Raw genomic sequence first — 10,301 nt, 5'->3', positions numbered from 1 at the left:
TATGTGACAAGCACCTTCCGCAACGGTCCATGTGTCATATTAACCTACAGGCACCTAAGGACGGAAAGAAACAGTAGTCTTAGGAACCAAAAATGGCAAATCCCTTCCATCTGGGAGGATACATGCTAGCTTTTTGTCCTGTGAAAGGAGGGTCGCTGCCACTGTCACCTTTCCCAGTTTGTGGTACCAGACCTTTATGGCAGTGCTTGGGGTCCCTTGTGTAGTTTCAACATGTAACAGAACAGGGGACCCCATAATAGGCCACAGTGAGAGCACATAGGTTCCCTGCAAAATCATCCCAGTGTCGGGACCTCTGTATACTACAGTCACTTGCGGTGGCCACTCAGCCACCACCCCTGGCGTCACTTGCAAATCATGAGTCAAACCAGCCCCCCATGGGGCTATCAGGCCCAACCACTGACAGTGGGTACTTTTGACCTGCCAAGGCCAAGTCCATTGCTGCCGTTCCCCTGCTTTCAAGCATGTGGGTGCTGGCAGCAAAATGTTCCCATTTCTGCCGTAGCCTGGCTTTAACAGAGTCTCACTTGTGGTAACTTGTCATTGAATGGGAGCGGCCGTTCGATGTAGCAGAGCTTCTACTGGTGCGGGCCCTACCTTCTGTGGTCTCTCATTCAGGACTCTTAGGACGTCCCATAGACGAGACGCCCAGTCACGCATTGTGGGAGGGTGTTTTGACACCCAGAGGCCTTGCTTTAAAAGGCTGTTGTAACATACCAGCTGCTTGTGGGTTATACAGGGTATGAAACAACCATTGTATGTCCATCCTGGCAGCCCAGCGCTGCACTTCTTGCCCTGTAAAATGGGTACCCCTGTCACTTTCAATGACTTGGGGGCACCCATAGAGGGCACACAGCCATGTAAGAGCGACCACTGTATGTCGCGGATCTGCAGCCAGACACGGCCAAGCAAACATCAACCCCGTAGCAGTGTCCACTGCTGTGAACGCATATGTTGCATTGCGGGCTTTAGGCAGGGATCCAATGTAATCCACTTGCCAGCGAGTGAGGGGCACTCTCCCTCGCGTAATCTGCTGTGTCTCCCAGGGGAGCCTCTGCCTTTGGGGGCTGTCCTGGGCACAGATGGCAAAATCATAACAGGCATCTGCTATTTCCTGCCATTTCAAAGGCAGACCCCAGCGTCTGCTCACCTGCCACATGGTTCGGCTTCCAGCGTGCTGCAATTTCCTATGCAGCCAGTGGGCCACATCAGTGGCAGGAGCCCGCTCTAACCATCGTATCTGTGCAAGGGCATCTGCTTCATCATTACCTGGGGACACTAAGGGGGGGTGACCTGTGACATGCATTAAGGTCACCTCCTTTCTCTGCCCTAGGTCCCAGAGGTCCTGTCATATGGCTTGACCCCACAGTGGACGGTGTCCTACCAACCAGTTTTGGTGTTTCCACGTAGGGAACCACAATGTTAGGCCCCTGAACACCGCCCAGCTGTCAGTGCAAATAACTAGGGGCCCAGGCTCGTGGCTGATTATCATCCACACAGCCCGTAGCTCAGCCCACTGGCTACTCTGGCCCGTCCCAATATCAAACCAAATGGTGTCTGTTTTGGGCTGCACACCAATAGCCATCCAAACAGCTGCAGCTCCTCGGCTAGAACCATCGGTAAACCAGTCAACATCAGGTACTGGGGACTGTCCTGCTTTGTGGGGCGAGGGCTCCAAGTCCTCCCCCCTATGCAGAGTGCTTGGCTCAGCCTGGGCTACAAGCTCCACAGGCCCCAGGACCTGTTGTAGCTCTGTGCTCAAAGGGCTTGAACTAAGGGTGCTAGGTTGCTCTAAGTAGGCACCCCACTTGGCGAGAGTGGTGGTCTGTGCCACCTCCCGTTTTAGGTCCCTGAGTCCACGTATGGACCCACCCCTGGATGGGATAGGTTGCTCGAACCAACACCCGTGCTGTTCCCGTGATGACTTTTGTGGCCATTAGGGCTGCGTACACAGCAGCCAGCTGTTTCTCTATTAGAGAGTAATGGACTTCCGGTGCTTTCCACAATTGGGCCCAAAATCCCACTGGCAACCAGAGCATCAAGTTCAAATGGGCGGCTGGGGTCTACTACTTGCAGAGCCTGTGCCTGATGCACTGCCCGTTTCATGGCAACAAAGGCTTGCTCTATACAGCCTCTGTCCAATCCAATGAGGCCCCCTTTTTTTATCATGTTATATAAGGACCTTGCCATTTGTGCTAAAGGGGATACAAACGCCCGCCAATATCCTAGCAGACCCAAATATGTCTGCAGTTGGGAGACCTTGGTCGGCCGGGGAAAGGCTTGTGTTTTGTCAATAATCGCCTCAGGTATGACCTTTGTCTTACCCGACCACACAACACCCAAAAACTTGATGGATAAGCCTGGGCCTTGGACCTTTTCCTCATTCACCACCCAGCCATGTGACTTCAGGTGGCAGAGAAGAGAGGGAGCTGCTTGCTCTAAATCTGAAAGAGAATCAGATGGTAATAAAATATCATCAACATAATGAAACAAGGCCACAAAGGACGGGCGATCCCACTGTGCTAAATCCTGGGCTACGAGCCCGTGGCAGATAGTGGGGCTGTGCAAGTATCCTTGTGGAAGGACTTGAAAAGTCCACTGCCACCCATCCCAAGTAAAAGCAAACTGCTCTTGACACTCGGGTGCAATGTCAATGGAGAAAAAAGCATTGGCCAAGTCCACTACATAGTGATACGTTCCCAGGTGGACAATCAGGTGATCCATCAAATCGTGTATTGAAGGTACTGCCACGTGCAAAGGTGGTGTCACCTTATTTAACTCCCTATAGTCCACAGTCATTCGCCAGGTCCCATCTGGCTTCTTGACAGGCCATACTGGGGAGTTAAAGGGACTGTGCGTTGGCCTCACAATATGTGCCTTCTCCAATTCCAATATTGTACGACCAATCTCCTCCTGCCCTCCTGGCAGGCGGTACTGTCGCACTGTAACCACGCGCCGGGTCTGTGGCAACGCTTGAGGAGGGTGGTGAGCATGCCCGCGTGTCACCGCTTTCACCACCCGGATCCGGAGACGGAACTCTCTTACCGACATCTGTAAGCTGAGGCCATGTAGCAGGTCCACCCCTAGGATATACTCCAGAACGGGGGAGACATAAACCTTGTAGGTACGAGGAGGAAGCCTTCCTATACTCAGTGGTAAGGAAATGGCTTTCACAGTCACAGTCTTTCCCCCATAGCCATCAATGCAGATTGCTGGTCCAGGGAACAGTTCTGGGTTCCCATAAACGAGACTGCAGTCGGCGCCAGTGTCAACTAGGGGAAAACCCTTTGCTCATTAGAAGGGGACCAATGTATGGACAGTTGCACGTGGGGCCTCTGGTCCCCGCTCGTCCCCTCTGACCAGGTACCTTGGCCCCACCCCTAATCAAGCTGAAAGGAGTCGGCCTCAACTGTCTGCATGAAGTCCTGGAGGGACACGGGTCGCGCTTTCCCGGACTCCTCCTTTATGCTTCTCTGGAATTGCTGTTCCTCACAACTGTTTCCAAAGTTCCAACAAGAGTGCATTGAGTTGTCGGTCTATTTTTTCCCGATCAACTCCTGCTGCCATGAGATCACGCCACATCTGTGCGCATGTTACTCTCTGAGGCCTTTGACCTCGCCCCCTTACTTTTGATTTGAGCTTCCAGTTCTCGACTGCTCGGACCTCCTGTCTTACTTAACTTCCTTTGCCTCTGGCTTTCAACATCCCCTAGGGTGGCCATGGCAGTTGTAACTTCATGGATTCGTTGCCCCACATAGGGTGTAAGAATGGCAACCAAGGATCCAAAAGCACTCGCAGGTGCAGTATCTAAAACCCGATCTCTCATGCTGGCTGTAAAAAGCTCATCATCTGGCCCCTGCATGTTAAGGTTAAAAATAGCATGTCTCATACCCATTTCACGGATTATTTGCATAAGTTCCGTATATGACTGCCATTGACTCACAGTGTCTGGCAGCTCGCCAGCCTGTCCCCATACTGTGCGTACTGCAGCAGTGAGCCACTCCATTTGAGAATGGTTGCCCTGGTCGTGGGCCAACCTATGGCAGTTCTGTAACCTTTGTCACAGGGACAGATGCACTGTCACGAAGGCTGCTTTTCCATCTCGCCTGGGGAGCAGAGAATGTTGTCTGCCCCCTCATCCCATAAACGTACTAGCCAAGCCGAGACTGTCAGTACTGCCTCCCCAGCTCCTGCAACTCAGTGGGAGTGTAAGGGGTGTAGGTCATGAACTCAGTCACAGCTGGGTTGCTGGCAGTAATGCCCCCGGGGCCCAAAGGTTGCTCACGTTTTACCCTTTGCTTCAAGATTGGCCGGGCTTGGGGGTTGGGAGCTACATTGTCTCCACTTGCTCCCTCTGCCTCTGCCTCAGAGTCTCCACTGTGGGGCCCCTCTTCTAACAGGTGGACCCGGGCTTCCAGCGCTTCCAACTGGGACACCTGGTCTGGCACCTGGGCCATTTCATTAAGCGCATTTTCCGTGTTGGGACTCAAGGCCGTGAGGAACATCCAGCCCAGGCGGCCGGCCGTAGCCTTCTCCTCCTCTGGCAACTACTCAGCCAGAGCCTGCAGGGCCCTCTCCACGCTCGCCGGAGAGCCGTCCATGTCCTCCCACCCCTCCTTGGGGGTCCAACTCCTGAGAACAGTGGCCACTGGGCACCACACACTGTGTGGGGGCCACCTGTCCTCCTGCCCAGAATCAGACTCCATTCCTACCTGGCCGGAATCTTGCTCGCCGTGCCAGGTGTCTGAGTGGGTGGAGGCCTCAGTGTAAGATGTCCGCAACCCTAGGAGCCTACAGCAGCAGCCTACCAAAAAGTCAGTAATGCCTGCTATGGACAATAGGGCGATATGCCATCCAGAGGCTCAAGAGTACCACCAATTCACCAAGGGGTCACGTTTCTCCTAGGAAGACTGTGCTCCCCGTCTCTGGCGCTGCTCCTCATGGGCTTTCCAAGACTGAGTTTTCACATGCACAAACTGCTCTACCATCCCTCCGAGAGCTTTGGCCTGCTCGCTGCACCATTTGTCATGCGAGGTGGCCTGCGGGGTCTTAGCTCCCGCTCCCCACATAAGAACGCAGGCTGTGACTAGGCCGAAAAGGAACACCCACGGAGCCATAGGTAGGGGAGTCATACCACTGTAGTCTCACTGGAGGCTGGAGCCACACAACCTGCAGCCTGCTGTCCACCTCTCTGCCTGCCAACCGACCAACTGACCAACCAATGCAGCCACAGTAGTTATATCAGTGGCTAAGTGGCTAACTGGCTACAGCTAATAGTTAATTAGCCACAGCTGATGGCCATCTACTACCCGAGTCAGCACCTTTCCACGTGAGGCCGAGAGCCTGAAAACTGCTCTCTGGGACTCTGTCCCCACACCGTCCCTTTTCTTTTTTATTTTTCTCCCTCAGGCTTTTCACTCTCTTCCTTACCCTTTGCTGGTATCTCTCTTAGTTTTGCTCTCCTGGGCCTAAACAGCTTCATGTTTCCTAGCTTTCAATTCTCCATCCAAATGCGATCTAATTAACATCTCTGAATTAACCTGTTCAAAATGTCAGTCTTCAGTTGGTTTCTACTCTGTACCTGTTCCTCTCCAACGCACCCAGTCTCAGTGAATGGTACCAAGCTGGCTCAAAATGACTAGCAGTTGCTGTTTTTTCTCCCCCAACCCAACAAAGCCAACAGCCAACTTTCTAGATTTTTTCCAGAATATGGGTTGTATACAGCCACACCTCTCCAGTCTCCCGACTGCATTGCTAGCCCCTCCTGCCCCCCACAAACCAGCACCACACAGTAGAGCAGGGTTGGCAAACTTGTTCTTAAAGAGCCAGAGAGCAAATAATTGAGGCATTGCAGGCTGTGTTGTCTCTGTTGCAAGTGCTTAGCTCTGCTGCTGCAGAGCAAAAGCAGCCGTGGCCTTCAGATTTATGATGTGTACGGTACTTGAGCAAATGGGTGTGCCCATGTTCCAAGAAAACCGTACAGTAACACATGTGTTTTGTGCTGGTCTCAGCCTATCGATAGTGATACTACTACTGGCTAGAAATGCCTGTGGCAAGATTTCGATCCATTTCAGGATCACTTGCCTGCAAGTGATTTAAGGAGTGTCTCTTTAAGACAGTCATTACGATGCTCAATGAGGCCAGCCACCTGCCAACATTTATCTTAATGGAAGTTCCAAAGACTAGTACGCTGGAGAGCCAGCTGTTGAATCTCCTGAGAAGTAAAGAAGTGCTCTGGTCAGAGTCAGAAACGTCTGTCGATCCAAAGGGAACAAGAGTAAATTTAGTAAGGAAAGAGATTACCTGTTTTGAAGAGGAATTCCAGGAGGGAGTTGCTCAGAGGAGTCTCGCGTAAGTATCGACTGTTACGCCATTTCTGGAAGACCCCGGGAAGAGGGCAGCTGGCCGATGAAATCACTCTGCAGAAGGGAGTGTGGTTGGCCTCCTGGGGGGTTTTGTCCCCATTTGGAGAGCCTCTGTTGTTTGGTTGTGCAGCAAAGAACGCGCTTATCAATCATAACCTTGGCTGCCAGAGAGAGGGATTCCCCTGGCATGAGCCCAAGTTGTGAAGGCATGAATTCCCCAACGATAAGAGGTTGTGTGACACCAAGTTTTCGAGTTGGTGAGTAGGCTCAGTAATGAGGCAGCTATACCAGGCAGAGTGTGGAGGGCTTAGTGAGGGAGTTGGAGATATTGTTGAAAATAGCTTTTGGTGGGGAGTGGTTAGTGTGAGCAGAAACGTGAGTACCAACAACAGGAACTAGGGACTCTGCTAATTCCTTCCCTATCTGGGCACCCCAGATGGGCTTGCCTTGTATGAGGAAATTGTCCCTCAGCCATTGGCCAGAGCAAACCTCAAGGCCTAGCAGTGGCCCGGGCGTCTGGAAAAGGTCCCTTTTTATGGCCTTCCTGAGGGCCAGGTGATACCTGCAGGCTGCCCACTGGGCCGAGCCAGGAGTGCCCCCCCCCCACCATCCCCTAGCCAGGTGCCTGAGGCAGGTAGGAGTCTGCAGTGCCCCCAGCGTACTGCGTGGTACACAGTGTGTTGTGGCCATCGGTGAAGAACTGTCTCCTTGTCCAACTCGGGTCGCTGGGCCCAAGGGGTTCCCCCAGTAGCCCGAGGGGGAAAGCAAGAAGTCCTGCTATCACTTCCTCAAGGCTCTGGGGCAAGGGGCTGAGCAGGGGAAGCCATAGCCTCCTATAATTTGGAAAGGTCATTGACATCAGGTTAGCCCTCTCCTGAAGGTGCCATTTCCATTTCACCAAGGAGGCATCTCTAACCTAGGGCTTATGGGACTTCAGGCAGGGAGTAGGACTGGGTGAGGGCCGGTTAGGGCCTCGGTTTTCTGTGAGAGCCTGATAGGATGCCCAAAGCTGGCATCAAGCGGAGTGTTTCAGGCTGCCACTGGGAGTAGAAGCATAGTCCAAACTCCCAGGTAGACTCATGTTTCATCCAGAGACTCCAGGAGGCTCAGTCAGGTGCGGCCACGGACTCAGAATATGGAGCCGGGGGCACAGACAAAGGTAAGTCTTACTGGACTGCCGCTGGGCACTTTCTAGAGCCCACTACTGGGCTTATCGCAGTGGAATGTGGCAGACCTGCAAGTGGCTGCATATATAGGGCAAAGAATTAGCGAGAGATGAGGGATGTGTTACTTCAGAACATGGAAAGACCCAGTATGAGTTGTGCCTGAGTGTTGTGGGTGGTGAAATGTAATTGATATTTGACTGTTGGGGGAATTTCTTGGCCCTTAAAGGACCAGATGATGCCCAGAAACTTGACAGAGGAGGCTGAGCCTTAGATCTTGGGAGGGGCGATTGCCCAGCCCCTTTGGTGTAGGTGGTCTCTGAAGGTGGGCACATCTGTCCATACCGCTTCCTCAAAGGGACCCCCAAACATAATGTCATCAATATAATGCCAAAAATGGCACTTTCCAAATTGTAAAATATTTAAATTCAGGTAGCAGAGGTTATGTGCAATTGCAGGACTGTTTAAATACCTTATTGGGAGCGTCCTAAATGTGGACTGAGCCCCTTGCAAAGTGAAAGCAAGTTGGGCCTGGGATTCCTCTGTGATGAGAACAGTATAGAACATATTAGCTGGGCCAGTAAACTGGAGGGATGCTCCTCGGGCTATTGTATGTCCTCAGTCAGTTCTATAATATTGGGAACGGGAGCCGTAATCAAGAGAACCTGAGCACTAGGTTTCAATAGTCAGTGAGGAGGCGCCATTCATTATTGGCAGGTTTAAGGCAGGGAGGTTGTGGGAATTTGCTGTTATTATGGGCCGGCCTTCCGTGCCCCGTTTCAGTCAGTACTGGGGGATGTTTACCATCCTGACTCACTGGTGTCCACTGGGCAAGTCCCACCAGGAAGACCAAGAAGTTGGGCTTGTGTCACGTGGCATGGTGCTGTGTCAGTGCACCCATGTCTAGAATGAGGAAAGAAAGGGCTGGGGGGCAACCACCTGAGGAAGCTCTTTGAGGTGAATGGTCCCATAGTTACATCCAGATGGCTTTATAACCTTGATTATTTACCGGCAATGCCCTGTAGGTAGAAGGGCTTGCCTTTCAGGAATTAGAGGGATTTCCTGGAGTGACCGCCACTCGGGTCCTGGTGTCTAATAGGGCCAAAAAGGACTGTGCATTTTGATTGTCCCAATGGACCACCAGAACTACAGGGATGACTGTCGTCCGGCGGTGGGAGAAGCTCAGGGCACTGTCAGTTTCCTAGGGCAGGGTCCAGAGGGCAGCCCGTCCTGGTGCTTAGGGAAGGGGGCAGGGACTGGCCGGGCCAGAGGAAACCCAGCGGGTGGCTGTGTGGTAAGAAGATGGACAGCAGATGGGGGCTATTGCTGGGAGAATGCTGGTTTGGGGGCCTGCAGTTTAGAGTCTGGCTGTCCAGAGATTAAGTGGCAAGAACCCTGAGTTGTCCTAACTCCCAGTAGAGGCAAACCTGTGCATTCCCATAGGGGCAAAATTAAGTCCGGGGTTTACTGGGTAGGGAGTAGGGAGCTCTTTCCACTGAGGGAAGTGTGTTTCCAGTTAGCTGCCTCTGGGGCAGTGGGAGCAGAGGGGCATGAGTCTGAAGCATGTGGGTGTCTGGGGGGGCATCTCCTCCATGTCAGTAGCCATGTCAGCACCCCCCAGTACCCTCTGGGTGGTCCTGGCAGTCCCAGTGTAATGTCGTAGCACCACCCTATAAGTAGGGGGAGCTCCCTGTAAAAAGAATTCTATGGCCTCGGTCAGATGAAGCCTCTTCAGGGCTGGGAATGAAGACTGCGTCCCCTGGGTCAGTGTGGTTACGGATGTTGTAGACCCATTTGGACCATGCCCATCCGCACACAGGAGCTGGGCCTCCTCTAATGCTTCCCACTCGCTGTGAGTCTTAGTAGTGATCACCTTAATGGAAGGATGGGCATAGTGCCAGGCAGTAAATTGCCAGTTGAGGAGTGGGAGGGCTCTGGTATGAATATCGGTGGCTCTCGGGGCCTGTGCCCTCCCTTTTCCCTCTTCCTCCTCACGACAGGCCTCATGAATACTGTTAGCTTTTCCCTTGGTGGCAGGGACGCCTCCTGGCCTGTGTTTCTTGGTTCTGCCCCATGCAGGGGAAAGCCGAGGGGGCTCAGCATCTATGGTTCTCGGAGGAAGGACATATAGCCCAGACAGATTTTTAAGAGGTTTGGATTTTAGGATATCAACTAGTTGACACATTTCAGCAGCCACGAGTAACAAGTCTGAGCCTGGTCCAGAAACCCACAATAGCCAATCAGCTCCCTTCTCTCCTTCCTGCTTCATGAAAACATTAAGAAGGTTTGCAATTCTGTTAAGGTAGTTTCTGATCTCAGTTACTCTGTCCTGCTTTTTTCCCGTTACCCTAACCTTACGTACTGTTTCTGAAAAAATTGGTGGATGACATTCCTATAAGCTCTCTTCAAAGGCAGCCACTTTCTTTTCTACATTGTTCCCATCCACCTCCCCAGATGTAGGTCTGCCTCCACTAGTGCAACATGCACAATCTTTAGCAAAATCCCCTAGGCCTCTAGAGACAACACCAGATCCTTGCATGTTGGTATCTGTGGCACTGAGCAATGCCCAGGAAGCTTCCATGGGGTTTGTCTTTGCCAAGGAGCTGGTACACATCCTTGGGGATCTAGGAGGTGCTGGCACCAGATAGTCAGGATATTTGCATTTGTTCATTAATTTTTTAGCAACATCGCACCAGGAATTGGATCCACAATATCTTATCAGGTCAGGGGACAAAGAGAGAGGACAGTGAGTAAA

The 10,301-nt window shown here is 52.3% G+C and overlaps 1 protein-coding gene across 1 annotated transcript in view; it reads left to right on the top strand.

Annotated features, from left to right (window-relative positions):
• The first annotated feature begins 5,972 nt into the window (after window positions 1-5,972).
• LAMB4 (laminin subunit beta 4) overlaps window positions 5,973-10,301 on the top strand; it is a 122,603-nt gene continuing 118,274 nt past the window's right edge. The window contains exon 1 of the mRNA XM_088797813.1: window positions 5,973-6,369. The gene's annotated coding sequence lies outside the window, so the exon portion shown is untranslated. The remainder of the gene's footprint in view (window positions 6,370-10,301) is intronic.

Source organism: Rhinolophus sinicus, chromosome 4 (assembly GCF_057876585.1).
Source record: "Rhinolophus sinicus isolate RSI-liver-muscle chromosome 4, RSI-T2T, whole genome shotgun sequence".
Taxonomy (NCBI): domain Eukaryota; kingdom Metazoa; phylum Chordata; class Mammalia; order Chiroptera; family Rhinolophidae; genus Rhinolophus; species Rhinolophus sinicus.
Note: the sequence above shows the minus strand (reverse complement) of the source record. Positions and strands in the feature narration are given on the sequence as shown.